The 18,909-nt window shown below is 37.5% G+C and overlaps 1 non-coding gene across 1 annotated transcript; it reads right to left on the reverse strand.

Annotated features, from left to right (window-relative positions):
* Positions 1–17,593: 17,593 nt before the first annotated feature.
* Positions 17,594–17,699, reverse strand: LOC142541220 (small nucleolar RNA R71). The gene has a single exon (XR_012819286.1). It is a non-coding gene; the product is annotated as a small nucleolar RNA R71 (small nucleolar RNA).
* Between the last annotated feature and the right edge of the window lie 1,210 nt (positions 17,700–18,909).

The raw sequence follows: 18,909 nt of genomic DNA on the forward strand, positions 1-18,909 counted from the left end.
TAGTTTTGCATTGAATATGAATTATGTCATAGACGAGAATAAATTATATGCAACCTTTGGTATGGAACGGGGAGGCCTAAAGTTACATTGGCGATTAATGTCATAAACCAAGCAACCTTTGGTATGGAGGGGGAAGAACTAAAGTCATATTGGTGATTAATGCCATAAACCATGAAACTTTTGGTATGGAGGAGGAAGACTTAAAGTCACATTGGTGCCTATAAATAGTGGCAAATGAATGAGTGAAATCACACAAAAACAACATCAAAAGTTCTCTGCAAAAATTGTAATTTTCGAGTACCAAATATTCTGCCCAATTTCAGAAAGTTTTGCTCATTATTTTACTCCTCCAAATCCAATCTGCACTATTCAGAATATACTTACACGTGTTTGGAGCAACATATCCAAAATTCAAATCGATCCAACGGTTCAATTAGGCGTAAACATTTTTGCAAAGTGACTGGTTTTTCAGTGTCAAACTCCAACTTATTCATTCCAAGATTTTTAGAACAATCTTTCATGTAAGTGGGTTTATATGTTTTAAAGTTATGTATGTTTTAAAATTCGATCGTCTACTGCATGTTGTGTATAAGTGATGAATTCTAAATTTTAAGTTACTTCAAAATCGTTTGTTCCGTCCGTTGTTCGTTCATGCCCTCCGCTTCGTTCTGTCTTCGTGTCACTCTGTTCGAACAAAACCGTCTCTGAATGATAAGTTATAAGTATGGATCTGATAATGATGCATCGGGAAAGCCTGTAAAAAAAAAGCCCCAAAGGGAGCCTGTCTATGGGAGAAGGACCCAGAAGGAGCCCGAATGCGGGAAAAGGCCCCAGAGGGAGCCCAAGATCAATGATAGCCCATGATCATTATATTATGTTTGTCTGATAAGTTCTGTTCTGAAATGTTTTGATTCGAAGTTCTGATTCTCTTTAAGTCTAATTTCTGTTCATCCAACTCTGAAGCTCTGATTTGTTCAATGATTAACTTATGTTCATCCAACTCGGATATACTATGCTATGTAAAAGAAGAAGGTTTTTGTAATGTTCAAAATTAAGACGATGTAATACAACTGCATGCAAATCTAGGAAATATGAAAAATGACCAATTAATTTATTTTAATTGCTTAATTGATTATGTGACATGTTTACATCACGTTTTAGTAGTTTTCTACTAACATGCATTAGAAATGTATTTTTAAGGGTTAGTCGAGTTGCGATCGAAGAATGGAGACCTAGGGCTGAAAAATAGAAAATGTTTTTGTAATTGTTTTTAATTATTTAAAATATGAATGATGCTTTTTCATTTTCTTGAAAATAATAGGTTTTTAAGTGATTTTATACGCCGAGAAGTAAATTTTATCGGTGTTGGTTTTTCAACAAAAATGCAAAAGTTTTGGCAATCCGGCTAATAAATTCACAAACTTATTTAAACAAAATATTTTTATATTTTAATTAAGCACTAATGGGCCTAATTAACTTCTTAATGGGCCTAAGCGTAATTAATGATTACTTAACTATAAAATACTCAAAACCCTCCCCATTAACCCTAAACCTCATGCCCCACACTCTCACAAACTCTCTCAAGTTACACGGCACACACACACCACAATTTAAAAGGGAAGTTTGAAAATTTAAAGGGAAAAATCAAGCCAAGGTTGTCGTCGCCGTTCTTCGCAATCGTCCACGAGAATTCATGCGTTAAATATGCAAAGGCACGCTATATTATCTTTTTTACGCATCATTCACACCATAGTAATTATTTAAAATCAGTTTGCATAGAAAACAAGTGGGAACTTGAAATATTTTCGGTTTTATGGCATATGTCAACTTTTTTTGGCTTGTATTTGACACAAAAATCATGTTTAATATGTGTTAAGGGGCTGCCATGATTTAGGTTATAATCAAGCATTGTTTTACACGCATTAGGGTTCTAAGAACACCACCTAGAGGCTGCACAACACGAAAAATCAAAGCTGGAACCACCCTTGCTGTCTAGGGGTCGAAGTCTCGGGTTCCTTGTCATGTTGCTTGGTCTGGGTCTCGGTTGGACCAGGGCTGGGCTAGAGACTCGTGAGGGGTCAGAGATGGAGTCCTAGCCACGCTAGGACTCGAGTCAAGAGGGCTGGGAGGAGTCCTCCCACCCGAGAGCTCGAAGGAGAGACGCGCAGGGCTGCGGGGCTTGTGCAGGGTAGATGGCTCGGCCTGGGGGCTTAGGGCTGGGCTAGGGTGAGTCCTTAGTGTCTTAGGAAGGTTCTTGAAGGGTTGGTTTAAGGGCTGGCTCGGTGGGTTAGGTCCTAGGCGCGCATGAGGGGTCCTATATAGGGAGTTCCCGGCCACTTTTGCAGCTGGTTGTGTGCCTTCGGTTTCGAGCTAGGGGTCTAGTCCGTGGGTTCCAAGGGTCCATGAGGGTGTCCAGAGGGGTTGGTCAGGGTTTGTTCCAGTATGGTTTGAGGGTGGCTCGGGGCTAAATTTTATGGGTCAAGTTAAGGTTTTCTTTGAGCAAAAATAAATCAAAACACGGCTCACGGGTGTCAATTCGTGGTTCACGAGGGCTAAATTAATATAAAAAGTCTAAGTTCTGAATTTAGAAATTTTATATTAAAGTTTGGAATTTTTCGGGATTAAAACGCATTAAAAACGAATAATTAAAGATAATTAAAAAAGTGTAGTATTTAATCTAAATAAAATTATGAGAATTTTAATTTAGGCTTAAATAATTATTTGAGACATTTTAGAGTCAATGAAATTAAGAAAAAGTAAAAAAATGTGAAATTTTACATCTAGGGGTAAAACGGTAATTTTACACCCGAAAATTAGTAAACATCATGGCAGTGTCCTGAATGCTGTTTTATATGCTAATATGATTATTTTAAATGTATGAATTTTTTTATGTTAAATTATGATTTTTAAATGTTCATGGATTTTATTGTTTAATTATTGACATTTAAAAGATATGTTGCATGCTTGGTTTAAAAGAAAAACGATATTATATGCATGTTTTTATTAAGTGATAGAAATACGAAATGTTGAAGGACGTGAAGGGATTGTGACTAATACGATGATATGTTGGAGATATCGTGAGGGTTATGGTCCCAGTGGGAGCCCGACGATCGTGTTTCATTAGATACAGATACGAATACCTTAATATGTTAATACGTTGGCCAAAGCCCAATTGACCGGTGAGAGTGTTGCTGGTGTCCCTGTTGCCCAGTACTGTGGTTTTATAGATGGATCCATCGTCCAATACGAATACGAATACGAGTCACAATCACGATCTGAATTCAACAAACACGAATATAAATATGTTAATATGAATATGTTTATGTTGAATATGAAAATGTTTATGTTGATATGAAAATTTTATGAAAATGTTATTGTTTAAAGTTTATGCATTATTATGAAAATATTATTTTAAGTACAAGTATTTTTCACTATTGTATGTGATATGAAAATGTTATTTTAAGTACAAGTATTTTTCACTGTTGTATGTGATCTGTATACGTATTATGTTGTTATCAAGAATATGATGTATTGATTCTTTAGACTCACTAGGTGTGATTGATGCATGTGATTACGATAATAATGTTATGGGTGGTCTTGATGATTGACCTGACTGAACTGAAGGTGCACATAACTCGAGGAACAGCGCTTCTACTTTTCCGCACTTATTATTTACGTTAAAGATTTTCAAGACTATTTATTTATGATTTTCAGTGGTTTTTGAGAGGATGATACTTTTCAAGTTTATTGCTTTTTAGGTTTTGTAAAATGTTAGACGATTTGACTATTCCATTTGATTTTCAAATATTAGTTGGTTGATTTATTTTAAAATGGTGCAAAAATATTTTGTGTATATATGTATATGCATCGGCCAAATAGTATAGGTTTTTTTTAAAAAAATTCTAGTACTTTTTAAGCAAAACGAATAACAGACGTCTCAGTTGGTATCAGAGCAATGGTTCTGTAAAGGGTTGTGCCACCATCAGCACCAGGAAGATTAGTTGTCAAGCCTCAATTTGTAAGTTTTACATGCTTTATGTGATTTAATATGATGTTACCTGCATGATTACATGAATAATATGTTTACGTTACATGTTTATTAGCTTTTTGAATATATATGCTTTGCATGCTTAAATTGCTAAAATGAATTAGGATATGTTACATGATTAGAAAATTTAGACTTAAATGTATGTTGGTTACATTAGAATTTGGAAAAAAACATTCATATATAATGCCTCCTAGACGCGCACCTCTTGATAGACAGACAGAGACCACCGAGGATCAGAATGTTAATGTATCCCTGCCTCCTAATGGGAATGCTGCTACTCGTGCCTTAGAGGGGATGGATCGTTTCTTTGAGCAGCAGTTAAAGCAACAGCAGTTACAGAAGCAGCAGTTGCAGCAGTTACAGCAAGCACCTAGGCCACAACATGACATATATGATCAGTTCCGGAGGCTAGGGCCGAAGGAATTTTCTGGCACGACTGATCCCTTTGCTGCTGAGAGTTGGATTCGTTCACTCCAGGTACACTTTATTTATCTGTATATGAGGGATGTGGACCGTGTGAGGTGTTCCATTTATCTGTTTAGAGATGATGCTTCTTTATGGTGGGAAGGATTCGAGCATGGTGTTAATCTTGCTACACTTACATGGGGTCAATTCAAAGAGATATTCTGCGAGAAGTATTTTACTGCTGATATTAGAGGGAGATTGAAGAGGGAATTTATGACTCTCCGTCAGGGAGACGCTTCTATTGCTGAATTTGTGAAGAAATTTGATAGGGGTTGTCACTTTGTACCTCTTATTGCGAGGGATGCCGCAGAGAAGCTTCGACACTTCATGGATGGTCTACGACCTACCATACAGAATAATGTTATGATGATGTGTTCTGTGTATTATGCTACTGCTACGACTTATGTATTTCAATATGAGCAATCCTTAAAAGACATTGAGTTTGAGATGCAGCGCAAGAGACAGAAACACCAAAATACTACTCAGCCAAACAAGAAGCCATATATGGGTCATCCTAGACCTCAAGGGCCTCAAAAGCCCCAAGGTCAAGTCAAGAAGCAAGGACAACAAAAGCCTCCACCACCTGCAGCACCAAAACCTGCAGAGGGACAACCATGCAAAAAGTGCAATCGACTACACTATGGACCGTGCGTGTGGGGTACTACTAACTGCTTCATATGGAAGGAACAAGGGCACAAAGCTGCTGATTGCCCGAAGAAGAATGCACCTACTATGGGACGAGCATATGTTATGAATGTAGATGAAGCTGGAGAGGAGGCAGACCCTACTCTTATCATGGGTAACCTAGTCATTTAACATTTTTATACTGCTTATTATTGCATGAAATGTTAAATTGATTATTAGAATTGAATTGGGAACAATATTTAACCTAGTGAAAATTAGGTTGCATGCTCTACCTTAGTTGGAAATTAAGATATGATTTTAGAAACCCTAGAAATTGGTATTGATTTTGAGCCTTATTTTATGCAAAGGATGAAATAATTCCAAATAAAATATTTAGGGCCAAAAATTAAAGAAATTCATAATTAATGGTTGGTTAAGAGTTTCGAATTTATGAAGGGGTCTAACTGCAATTTTCGAAATTATGAGGTCTAAAATGTATTTCGATAAATCAAGGGACCAAAATGTAATTAACCGAAAGATAAGGGACTTAATGCAATTTCCGAATTCTTAAGGGCCAAAAATGTAATTTCAAAAACTTAAGGGTCTAAATGAGAATTTTCGAAAAATTTAGGGATCAAATTGCAAATATTCAAAAATTTGGGGACTAAAATGCAAATTTCGAAAAATCGAAGGGCTAAAATTAATTTTTCAAGAAAATCTTAAGTTCGACGCGTAATCTTCACATAACTTTGGGAATAATAATAGAAATTCCTTAAGCTTCAACACGAAAAGAACTAAAAGACATTTTCGCCGCAGGGAGGATTATCATTCAAGGTGTAGCTACCTATGCACTGCTAAATTCCGGAGCTACACATTCTTTCATATCTGAAACCTTCATCAAGCGACTGAATATTACTCCTTAAGATATGAGTTTGGGTTTCAAAGTTTCTATTCCTTCCGGTGATCAAATGCTCACATATAAAATTGTCAAGAATCTGGAGCTTCGTTTATTCAAAGATATAGTTCGGGCAGATCTTATTGTGCTTCCTATGCCTGAATTTGATATCATACTTTGGGATGGATTGGTTATCAGCTAATGGAGCTTCGATTGATTTTCGTCAGCGATCGGTGTCTATTCGACTGCCTAGTGGTAAATCCTTTGTCTTTGGGCGAGGAACAAGAAAATACCGCACATTATCTCTTGTCTATGTGCGAGGAAGCTTATTAGACGTGGATGCCAAGCTTTTCTAGCATGTGTCACTACCACACATGCTCCTATTAGTCAGAAATTGGAAGATGTTGATATTGTCAGAGATTTTCCTAGTGTCTTTCCCGAAGACGTTTCTGGCATTCCACCCGATCGTGAAGTGGAATTCTCTATTGAAATAATGCCAGGCACAATAACTATATCTAAGGCACCTTATCGTCTAGCACCTGCTGAAATAAAAGAATTAAAAGATCAAATTCAAGAATTGCTAGACAAGGGTCTTATTCGCCCTAGTTATTCTCCATGGGGCGCACCAGTATTATTTGTGAAGAAGAAAGATGGTAGTATGCATCTCAGCATTGATTATCGACAGCCTGAATAGGGTCACTATCAAGAATAAGTATCCACCGCCAAGAATTGAAGATTTATTTGATCAGTTACAAGGAGAATCAATATTTTCTAAAATTGATCTTCATTCTGGATACCATCAGTTGAAAGTGAAAGAGTCGGATGTCCACAAGACAGCGTTTTGTACTAGATATGGGCACTACAAGTTTTTGGTCATGCCATTTGGGTTGACCAATGCGCCAGCGATCTTCATGGATCTCGTGAATCGCGTTTTTCAGCCGTATCTGGATCAGTTTGTTATAGTCTTCATTGATGATATTTTGATCTATTCGAAGAATAAAGAGGAGCATAGTCGTCATTTGAGGAAGCACTACAAGTACTGCAAGATATAAAGTTATATGCAAAATTCAGCAAGTGTGAGTTTTGGCTTGAACGAGTGGATTTCTTAGGCCACATCATTTCTAGTGATGGCGTTGAAGTTGATCCAAGTAAAGTTGGGGTAGTGAAAGAATGGCCAGTACTAAAGAATGTAACCGAGATTCGCAGTTTCTTGGGACTAGCTGACTACTATCGCCAGTTTATTAAGGGATTCTCACCTATAGTGATACCCATGACCGCCTTGACAAAGAAGAATGCAAAGTTTGTATGGGGATCCATGTGTCAAGACAGTTTTGATAAGTTGAAGCAAGCCTTGATATCAGCGCCAGTTTTATCTATGCCATCGGGGCAAGGGAAGTATGTTTTATATACCGAAGCTTCTAAACTTGGTTAGGGCGCAGTTCTGATGCAAAATGACCGAGTTATAGCCTATGCATCGAGACAATTAAAAATTCATGAGAAAAACTACCCTACTCATGATCTTGAGCTTGCAACAATAGTTTTTGCATTGAAGATTTGGAGACATTACTTACATGGGGAAAATTGCAAAATATTCACCGATCATAAAAGTTTGAAATACTTCTTCACCCAAAAAGAGTTGAATATGAGGCAGCGAAGATGACTAGAGTTAGTGAAGGACTACGACTATGAGATTAGCTATCATCCAGGGAAGCTAATGTTGTGACAGATGCATTGAGTCGAAAAGCAGCAGTTATCAGTCAATTATCACTCCAAAGACCATTGTAGTCCGAGATACAACAGTTTGAGTTTACAGTTTATGCTAGGGGCGAGGCCCCTATTCTTGCCACTTTATCAATACAGTCGACTTTGAGAGATAGAATTCGTGATGGGCAGTCCACCGACGAGCAATTGCAAAAGTGGAGAGCTAGGATGAAGCCAAGGGCCGAAAGTTATATTCTGAGGTGGATGGTATAGTTCGTTCTCAAGATCGGTTATGGGTTCCTAGTGACGATTCTTTGAGAGATCTCATTATGAAGGAAGCTCGTGACATACCTTATTCCATTCATCCGAGAAGCACGAAAATGTACAAAGATTTGAAGTTGTTATAATGGTGGCCAGGCATGAAGAGAGATATCCTGCGATTTGTGACCGAATGTTTGACATGTCAGCAAGTCAAAGCAGAGCATTAGAGGCCACCGGGAAAACTTAAGCCACTTCCTATTCCCGAGTGGAAATGAGAAAATATTACTATGGACTTCGTTGTGGGATTGCTGAAGACTATTAAGGGATTCAATGCTATATGGGTGATAGTGGACCGTCTGATGAAATCAGCGCATTTTCTACCTATTAAGACAACCTTCACCATGTTTCAGTATGCAAAGTTGTATATTCGAGAGATAGTTTGTCTGCATGGGATTCCCGTATCTATTGTTTCTGATAGAGATCCGAGAATTACATCATCTTTTTGGAAGAGTCTGCATGCAGCGATGGGGACCAAGTTATTATTCAGTACAATATTCCATCATCAAACCGATGGTCAGTCCGAAAGAGTTATACAAATTTTAGAAGATCTACTGTGAGCTTGTGTAATTGATTTCCAAGGCAGTTGGGAACCAAAATTACCTCTAGTGGAGTTCGCCTACAATAATAGCTATCAATCATCAATCGGGATGGCTCCTTTTTAGTCACTTTATGGAAGAAAATGTAGATCTTCTATTAATCGGGACGAGGTTGGTGAAAGAAGAGAGATTGGTCTGGCTGTGATTGAAGAGACTGCCGAGCTTGTAGTCAAAATTCGTGAGAGAATGAAGACTGCACTAAGCCGACAAAAGAGTTATGCTGACAAGAGACGAAGAGACTTAGAGTTTGCCATGGGAGATTATGTGTTTGTGAAAATAGCACCTATGAAAGGTGTTATGCGTTTTGGCAAGAAAGACAAGCTTAGTCCGAGATTTATTGGTCCGTTCGAGATTCTAGAGAGGGTTGGTACACTAACTTATAAAGTGGCATTGCCACCGATGCTTTCTGGAGTCAACAACGTGTTCCATCTTTCGATGCTGCGAAAGTACATGTCGAATCCATCACATGTGCTAAATTATAAACCTTTACAATTGACTCCAAATATGACATATGAAGAAAGAGCTGTCCAAATCTTGGGAAGGCAAGAAAGAAGACTGCGTAACAAAGTCATTCCAATGGTCAAGGTCAAGTGGCTGAATCACTCGGAAGAGGAAGCTACTTCGGAAATCGAGAGAGACTTGAGGAGTCGCTATCAAGAGCTATTCGGTAAGTTCTAATTTCGAGTACGAAATTTTATTTAAGGGGGAGAGGAATTGTAAGTTCCAAAATTAAGACGACGTAATCCAACTGCATGCAAATGTAGGAAATATGAAAAATGGCTAATTAATTTATTTTAATTGCTTAATTGATTATGTGACATGTTTACATGACGTTTTAGTAGTTTTCTACTTACATGCATTAGAAATGTATTTTTAAGGGTTATTCGAGTTGCGATCGAGGAACGGAGACCGAGGGCTGACAAAATATAGAAAATGTTTTTATAATTGTTTTTAATTATTTATAATATGATTGATGCATTTTCATATTTTTGAAAATAAGGAGTTTTTAGGTGATTTTATACGCCGGGACGGAAATTTTATCAGTGTTGGTTTTCAACAAAAATGCAAACTTTTTGGCAATCCGGCTAATAAATTCACAAACTTATTTAAACAAAATAATTTTTATATTTTAATTAAGCACTAATAGGCCTAATTAATTTCCTAATGGGCCTAAGCTTAATTAATGATTAATTAATTATAAAATACTCAAAACCCTCCCCATTAACCCTAAACCCCACGCCCCACACTCTCACAAACTCTCTCAAGTTACACGGCACACACACACCACAATTTGGAAGGGAAATTCGAAAATTTCAAGGGGAAAATCAAGCCAAGGTTGTCATCGCCATTCTTCGCAATCGTAAACAAGAATTCGTGCGTTATATACGCAAAGGCACGCAATATTCTGCTTTTTACGCATCAGTCACACCATAGTAATTATTTAAAATCAGTTTGCATGGAAAACAAGTGGGAAATTGAAATATTTTCGATTTTATGGCATATGTCAAATTTTTTTGGCTTTTATTTGACACAAAAATCATGTTTAATATGTGTTAAGGGGCTGCCATGATTTAGGTTATAATCAAGCATTTTTTTACACGCATTAGGGTCCTAAGAACACCACCTAGAGGCTGCACAACACGAAAATCAAAGCTGGAACCACCCTTGATGTCTAGGGGTCGAAGGCTCGGGTTCCTTGTCATGTTGCTTGGCTTGGGTCTCAGTTGGACCAGGTCTGGGCTAGAGACACATGAGGGGTCAAAGAGGGAGTCCTAGCCATGCTAGGACTCGAATCAAGAGGGCTGGGAGGAGTCCTAGCAAGCTAGGACTTCCACCCGACAGCTCCAAGGAGAGACGCGCAGGGCTGCGGGGCTTGTGCAGGGTAGATGGCTCGGCCTTGAGGCTTAGGGCTGGGCTAGGGTGAGTCCTTAGTGTCCTAGGAAGGTGCTTGAAAGGCTGGCTCGGTGGGTTAGGTCCTAGGCGCGCATGAAGGGTCCTATGTCTATAGGGAGTTCTCGACCACTTTTGCAGCTGGTTGTGTGCCTTCGGTTTCGAGCTAGGGGTCTAGTATGTGGGTTCCAAGGGTCAGGAGGGTGTCCAGAGGTGTTGGTCAGGGTTTGTTCCAGCATGGTTCGAGGGTGGCTCGTGAAAATCGGACCATGGCTCGGGGCTAACTTTTATGGGTCAAGTTAGGGTTTTCTTTGAGCAAACATAAATCGGAACAAGGCTCACGGGGGTCGATTCGTGGTTCACGAGGGCTAAATTAATATAAAAATTCTAAGTTTTGAATTTTGGAATTTTATATTAAAGTTTGGAATTTTTCGGGATTAAAATGCATTAAAAACGAATAATTAAAGATAAATTAAAAAGTCTAGTATTTAAGCTAAATAAAATTATGAAAATTTTAATTTAGGCTCAAATAATTATTTGGGACATGTTAGAGTCAATGAAACTAAGAAAAAGTAAAAAACGTGAAATTTTACGTCTAGGGAAAAAACGGTAATTTTACACCCAAAAATTAGTAAACGTCATGACAATGTTCTGAATGCTGTTTTATATGCTAATATGATTATTTTAAATGTTTATGAATTTTTTACGTTAAATTATGATTTTTAAATGTTCATGGATTTTATGGTTTAATTATGGACATTTAAAAGATATGTTGCATGCTTGGTTTAAAAAAAAACATTATTATATGCATGTTTTTATTAAGTGATGGAAATACAAAATGTTGAAGGACGTGAATGGATTGTGACTAATACGAAGATATGTTGGAGATATCGTGAGGGTTATGGTCCCAATAGGATCCCGACGATCGTATTTCTTTGGATACATATACGAATACGTTAATATGTTAATACGTTGGCCAATGCCCAGTTGACCAGTGAGAGTGTTGCTAGTGTCCCTGCCGCCCAGTACTGTGATTTTATAGATGGATCCATTGCCCAATACGAATACAAATACGAATACGAGTCACAATCACGATCTGAATTCAACAAACACGAATATGAATATGAATATGAATATATTAATATGAATATGTTTATGATGAATATAAAAATGTTTATGTTGATATGAAAATTTTATGAAATTGTTATTGTTTAAAGTTTATTCATTATTATGAAAATATTATTTTAAGTACAAGTATTTTTCACTATTGTATGTGATATGTATACGTATTATGTTGTTATCAAGAATATGATGTGTTGAGTCTTTAGACTCACTAGGTATGATTGATGCAAGTGATTACGATAATAATATTATGGGAGGTCTTGATGGTTGACCTGACTTGACTGAAGGTGCACATAACCCGAGAACCAGCACTTCTACTTTTCTGCACTTATGATTTAAGTTTATGATTTACGTTAAAGATTTTCAAGACTATTTATTTATGCTTTTGAGTGATTTTTGAGAGGATGATAATTTTCAAGTTTATTGCTTTTTAGGTTTGGTAAAATGTTGGACGATTTGATGATTTGACTATTCCCTTTGATTTTCAAATATTAGTTGGTTGATTTAATTTAAAAATGATGCAAAAATATTTTATGTATATATGTATATGAATCGGCCGAGTAGTATAGGTTTAAAAAAAAAATAAAAAAATTTCTAGTACTTTTAAAGCAAAACGAATAGCAGACGTCTCAGTTTTAAAACTAATATATCAAATATTTTCTGGTATTTGATCGGCCCCACTTGCTGAATGTTTTTCAAAACGCTCTTCCTCCTTACGTCCTTCTCCAGATGAGATTGAAGAACAGGTAGAAAAAAGGAGCAGGAGCAGTTCTGGGACTGGTAAAGAATTAGAAGGAAGGAATTCAAGTTCTGGATGTTGAAGCCCATTAGTATTCCTTTGTCTTTCTTAGTAATATTTGTACTTTTCGCTTCCGAAACGTCTGTATTTTTCCTTTCATGTAAAGACAATGGAATTTTATGAAATAGACTGGTATTTGGCTATTTGCTACTAGGCTTATTGTTATTTGATTAACAATGCCGGATGTCACCGACGTTTCGGTCTCGGGGCGTGACACTAGGACATTGGTCTCGTGTTTGTCGAGCCCCCGGACACCTTTGTAAGCTCTATAAAGAATCAATAAAGGGCAAAAAAAAAGAGATCAACTTCACTGAACACAGTAGTTGTTTGAGTGATTCAACTCATTTTGATGCTGCAGATTTTCTGAATGATTTCTCTGAAAATGATCAATATTGAAGGATTGTTTGCTGAGCATCTTTGGGATGCTTCAAACAAAATATTCTCCAATGAGCTGCAATAGATCGTGTTCTAAGAATATTAACACCGATGAATTAAATCGAGTTTGGTTAAAAACCAAGCAGAAGAAACTCGAAGTAATCCTTCGTGAAGAAGACTGTTATATTAGAAAGCATTTTATCTTATGTAAACTGAATAACCGAAAAGGGACAGATTAGGTTTTGCATTCATCAGTTCAGTTATGGTGACAACTGAACTGTTGGATACTTTAACTGATCAAAACAGTTTGAAAACAATTGTTAAATAGTTAAATACACAAGATATGTTTATGGATATTCGGAGACTTCAAATGCTCCTACATCACCCCTTCTACCGCCTCGGGTAGGATCCACTAGAAGACATTGATTTATACAACTCTTTGTACAAACCCACTCAGCTAGGACTTAGCCACTGCCTAAACTGAACTCCTAGACTAGACTGAAGGCAGCACCTTCCAGTCAACACTTCTTTAATGTCTATGTGAGAAAGACTACATACACAAGTTTAACGTCTTTGTGCAAGACTGTATATGAGTGATTAAGAGTGTTTGTGTGTGTGAGAATTGAAAAAGGAAGTTCTCACACACTGAGGGAAATACGCTTATAATCTAAGCTGGTAACACGTTGAAGAGTTCCCTCGACTGGGCTGAATGCTTCTCTCTTAAGCTGATATGACTTTAAAGTGTGCCATTTTCTTTTCTCTCTTGAGTTGTATATATTTGAGTCTTCACTGATCTTCTCTTTATATAGGCGGGAAAACTGATCGTACAGTGAGACTCATTTATTGTATCTGTTGCATCTTGAGTTCGTTTCTTGGACTTTGTGTCTCGACTTTTCGACTGTCCTTCTGAAACATTTTTGCCTTTAATGCTCTGATGCAACGTCCATTATTGTCCTTTGACTGGATAATGGCTTTGTTCCTTCACGTATAGCTGGATTCCACTTGAAAGAGTTTGTCTTCATTCATAACTGAAAGATTCTGACTGATGCTTCGAACTGGTCAGTTGAACTGATTTTTCAGTTGGGCTGGTGAAATCAGTTGACTCGTCAGTTGAACTGATTTCACACTCGATCAGTTGGACTGATCAACTAGGTTTCTTCATCAGTTGAACACTCCTTTGGCTGGCCAGGCTTCTGAGGTTCTCTTGCTGAATTACCTATCAACTGGACAATCAGCTGGACTGCTCAAATGACGTAACCAGTTAGACTGATTCATTTTGTGAGATTTGCCTTCAGTTTGCGATGTAAACAACTCGTGAGTGATCCTAGATGCTGCACACTGCGGTAGATCATTAGTAACACAATTAACAAGTTTTGTTATCATCAAAATCAAGATTGCGAACTTGAAAAGTTTCAACAATCTCCCCCCCTTTTTGATGATTACAAAACCTGAGCAGTTAAGCGCAATATATTCAGTTCAAGGGTTAGTAAATTCAAAAATCATTAAAGACTCCCCCTCTATAACTGAATTTAAAGAGATTTTAAAAAATAACAAAAGCTCCATCTCCAAAACTGAGTTAAAAACCTTTTAAGAGAGATGGACAGAATTAAGAAAATCCTTTTAAGTTGAAAAAAATATTTTATCAACAACTGAATTTTAAAACTGACTGACAATACTTTTAGATTGAGAGAAAAATAAAAATCTCCCCCTCAGAAGATGAATAAAGCCCGTATCTGAAAGATATTTTTATGGTCATTCATTTAGAGATTATAATCATTCAAGCAATGTAGACAAGAAATTTGGAAATATCCATTCAGTCATAATGAAACACAGCTGAACAAATATGATGTTTATTTAAATAAATTTCCTTGTATTTACATCTTAGTACATACATCAGTTGAACAAGAAAGATTAATACAACGGTAGCATATGTTAAACAACATCATATATTAGTTGGTTTGTGCGACAGAACTGGATATACCATCAACTAGTTGCTTGACTGCTTGAACTGCTGCATCGGTTGTGAGTTCATTTTTCTAGAGAAGCGAGTTAAACTGCTTGAACTTGACTTCTTCGAAGACTAACTGGTCAAGCAGACTCTGACTAGGCTCAACTGGAATGCAGCTGTTGATTTAATCAACCAACGTCCCAGCATGGATGAGTTTCGTCTGAAGAACACCTGACTTGGTAGGCTAGCAACTGAAGACTTGTTCAAGGAGCAATTTAGCTGTGCATCTTTGCAGATGATTCTCAGTCCCCTGCATGCTAATTAAAACCCCTAAGTAAAGAGTCTAAAGAAGTGGCTACAATATTAGTTGCAGAGCCAATCCTCTCAACTCTTTACCAAAGAGCGACATATAAATATTTTCAAATAGTTTTGGAAATTGTATGAGATACTTTTAAATAGCTTTTAACACTATTTTTAAAGTAAGATTTTAAAACACAGTTTTCTTCAAATGTTCTTCTTAGAACAACCTGCTCTGATACCAATTGAAGGATCGTTTGCTGAGCATCTTTGGGATGCTTCAAACAAAATATTCTCCAATGAGCTGCAATAGCTCGTGTTCTAAGTATATTAAAACCGATTAATTAAATAGAGTTTGGTTAAAAACAAAGAAGAAGAAACTCGAAGTAATCTGATAGGTGTGGTTTTTACGTGTTTTACTGCATTAGTTTTGTGTGTGTTTGCATTGCGCAGGCGTACATTTCATTTACATTCTGTTCATTTTAGAGTAAGCTCATGCATGTAATCATGTCTCACTTGGGTGTGGTAAATTTGCAGGAAAAATGACCGGAAAAATAAATCGGAGCAAAATGTGCAAAAAAGGCAGAAAGACTGGCGCCCGAGCGGCAAGAATTTACCGCTCGGGCGTGAGAAGTGATTCGCGCATCCAATTTCCAGATAGTGTGGCGCTCGGGCGGTAATATTATACCGCTCGGGCGCAAGATTTGCCTTCTGAAGAATAAACATACAGAGAACTCGGCGCTCGGGCGGTGAAATATTACCGCCCGAGCGTGACTGCCGCACTTACCAAGCATATTACAGAGGATGTTGCCGCTTTTGCAAGATTTTTTTGGCCGATTCCTTACCTTATTTTCTGGATGTGCATGATATGGAAGGGATATTGGATGTTTTTGGGGGGATTTGATCATTATTCATCAGCCAAAAAGTCTAAGGAGGGGAGAAAAGCTTGGAGAAAGTGCTTGGAATTGAAGATTCGAAGATTTCTGAGCACAGTTCTTCGCAGATCTCGTCTAGTCTAGTATTTCTAATTTAGTTTTTATCCCTTAAACATTGTTGTGTTTATTTTTACTATGAATTCTAGTAGCTAACTTTAAAATATTTGTTGGGATTTAAGGGGATCCTACCCCGAACTCTGATTTAGTTAATTCATATTTCAGTTGTTGGTTTATTCTTGATTGTGTTACTGTTTTTCATTATGTTGTTAGAGCATAGCTAACCTTAACAACGTTTCATATTGTGAGTGAGTTCGAGAGAATAGCTTGTGATAGGAACGAGTAACATAATCCGTGGATCTACAATTTACATAGATATATGAAATTGGATATGCGCCGATAGTTATAGTCCTAAGGGTCGAAAACTAGGGGATTTCATAGATCGACATGCAATTCGCTCTTGATAAATAATTAAAGATATTTAATTATTTTACTGAGTAGAATTAGTTTGGCATAGCTCGAGAGAGTGTGTTCAATTGAATAGAAAATCCTGTCGGAAGCATACAATCACTATCGAAGGAATTAATAAATTAACGAGGGGTAGGTCAACTAAGATTTCCAACAAATTCATTTCTCATTAAATTTTAACCAACCATTTTAGATTTTATATTCCATTATTAAAGTCTTGAATCTTTCTTATTTGCATGTTTATTTGAGCATAGTAGTAATAAATAATCAATTAAATTTTCGTTGTTAAAGATTTAATAACTGAAAATAATAATTTTTAGATACAGTCTTCAGTGGAACGACACTCGTACTCACGTACATTATACTATTACTTGACATCGTGCACTTGCGATTAATTTTTAGCATACAAAACCATATTTTTATTAAGGATTCCACAGTGCAAGTTTTGCTCGATCAAGTTTTTGACGCTGTTGCCGGGGACTGTTAATACACAATTTTATTTTTAGTTATTTTGTTTAGCATTGTTTCATTTTTATTAAATTAACGCTCCATATTCCATTACAGATATCTCGTCCAGTGCATGCCAAAGTCACTTGACGTGGAGCTTGAGTAGTTTGACCGTGAAATTGAAAGAAATTTCCGCAGGAGAAGACAGCAGCAGAGACTGAAGGAACTGACGGGGAGACACGAGCACGAGCATGAGGAGGAACATCGTGAAGATAGACATGTTGAGATGCCGCGCCACATACCAATGCTAGAGTATGCCCAGCCTTCTTTGGATGGTGCACGCCCCGGCATTGTGAGGCCTATTATGCGAGCAAATCACTTCGAAATCAAGCCAGCTATAATTCATATGATTCAGAATACAGTCCACTTTGGAGGATATGCAGTAGATGACCCAAACACGCACATAGCAGATTTTCTTGAAATTTGCGATACTTTTAAATTTAATGGAGTTTCTGATGATACTGTTAGACTGCGTTTATTTCCTTTCTCCTTAATTGATAAAGCTAAAGCATGGTTAAATTGTTTGCCTGTAGGTTCGATCACTAGATGGGAGGATATGGCGAAGGCGTTTCTCATCAAATACTTTCCTCCATCTAAGACCATGAAGCTACGGGCAAACATCACCACCTTTGCTCAATTCGAGCAGGAGTCTTTATATGAGGCATGGGAGCGCTTCAAAGATCTACTACAAAGATTTCCTCATCACGAACTGCCACTTGGGTTAGTCGTTCAAACCTTTTATTATGGCTTGCTTACTCCTAATCGTACTATGATAGATGCTGCTGCTTGTGGGAACCTGTTGCAAAAAACTGCTGAGGATGGAAATGAGTTGTTGGAGGATATGTCTGCTAGCAGCTATCATCCTCAATCTGAAAGAATAACCAGCGGAGAAGTGCAGGAGTCCACCAGGTAACTGACCTTTCGGCTATCACTGCACAACTTGATGTCTTGAACAGGAAGTTGGACGGGTTGAATATGGGTGGCATGGCTATGCGTCTTCAAGAGATATTTTGTGAAAAATGCGGAGGAGAACACTATGTTAAGGACTGTCAAGACAGTGATCCTTTTTATGTGCTAGAAGGGGCACCTGTGAATCAAGTGGGAGTCCAAAACCATCCAAGGAATGATCCGTACTCAAACACATATAATCCTGGATGAAGGCAACATCCCAACTTCTCATGGGGTGGTCAAAGCAGTCAGAGTTGACCACAAGGAGGAAAACCATATGGGAAACAACAGATGTACAGATCTGATCCTCCTAGCGAAGAGAAGTCCAATTTGGAGTAGATGATGTCTAAGTTCATCTCATCTATCGAAACCAGACTCCAAAACCAAGATGCATCAATAAAGGGGCTAGAGAATCAGATTGGGCAGTTAGCGAAGATGATAGCAAGTAGAGAGCCGCGCACCTTGCCAAGTAACATAGAGACCAATCCAAAGGAGCAAGTGAAGGCCATCGAGTTGAAAAGTGGGAAAATTTTAGAGTCTAGAGCAAAAGAAAATAGTCCAGTACCGGATGAACAGACTGAGACCTCCAAAAATAAGTCTTCTCACTCTACACCAGCACCCACTGCACAATCTAAAATCGTTATACCTCCTCCTTTTCCTGCAGCATTGAAAAAAGCAAAACTTGATGCACAATTCGGTAAGTTTCTTGAGGTATTTAAAAAATTGCATATCAATATTCCTTTTGCTGATGCTTTGATGCAAATGCCTAGTTATGATAAATTTTTGAAAGACATATTAGCTAATAAGTGGAAGTTGGAGGATCATATGACGGTGAACTTAACTGAAAATTGCTCTGCCTTGGTGCAAAAAAAAATCCCACCGAAACTAAAAGACCCATGGAGTTTTTCTATTCCTTGCATGATTGGTGATGTTGTTTTCCATAAAGCTTTGTGTGATCTTGGAGCAAGTATTA

The sequence above is a fragment of the Primulina tabacum genome, chromosome 3 (genome assembly GCF_025594145.1).
Source record: "Primulina tabacum isolate GXHZ01 chromosome 3, ASM2559414v2, whole genome shotgun sequence".
Classification (NCBI taxonomy): Eukaryota; Viridiplantae; Streptophyta; class Magnoliopsida; order Lamiales; family Gesneriaceae; genus Primulina; species Primulina tabacum.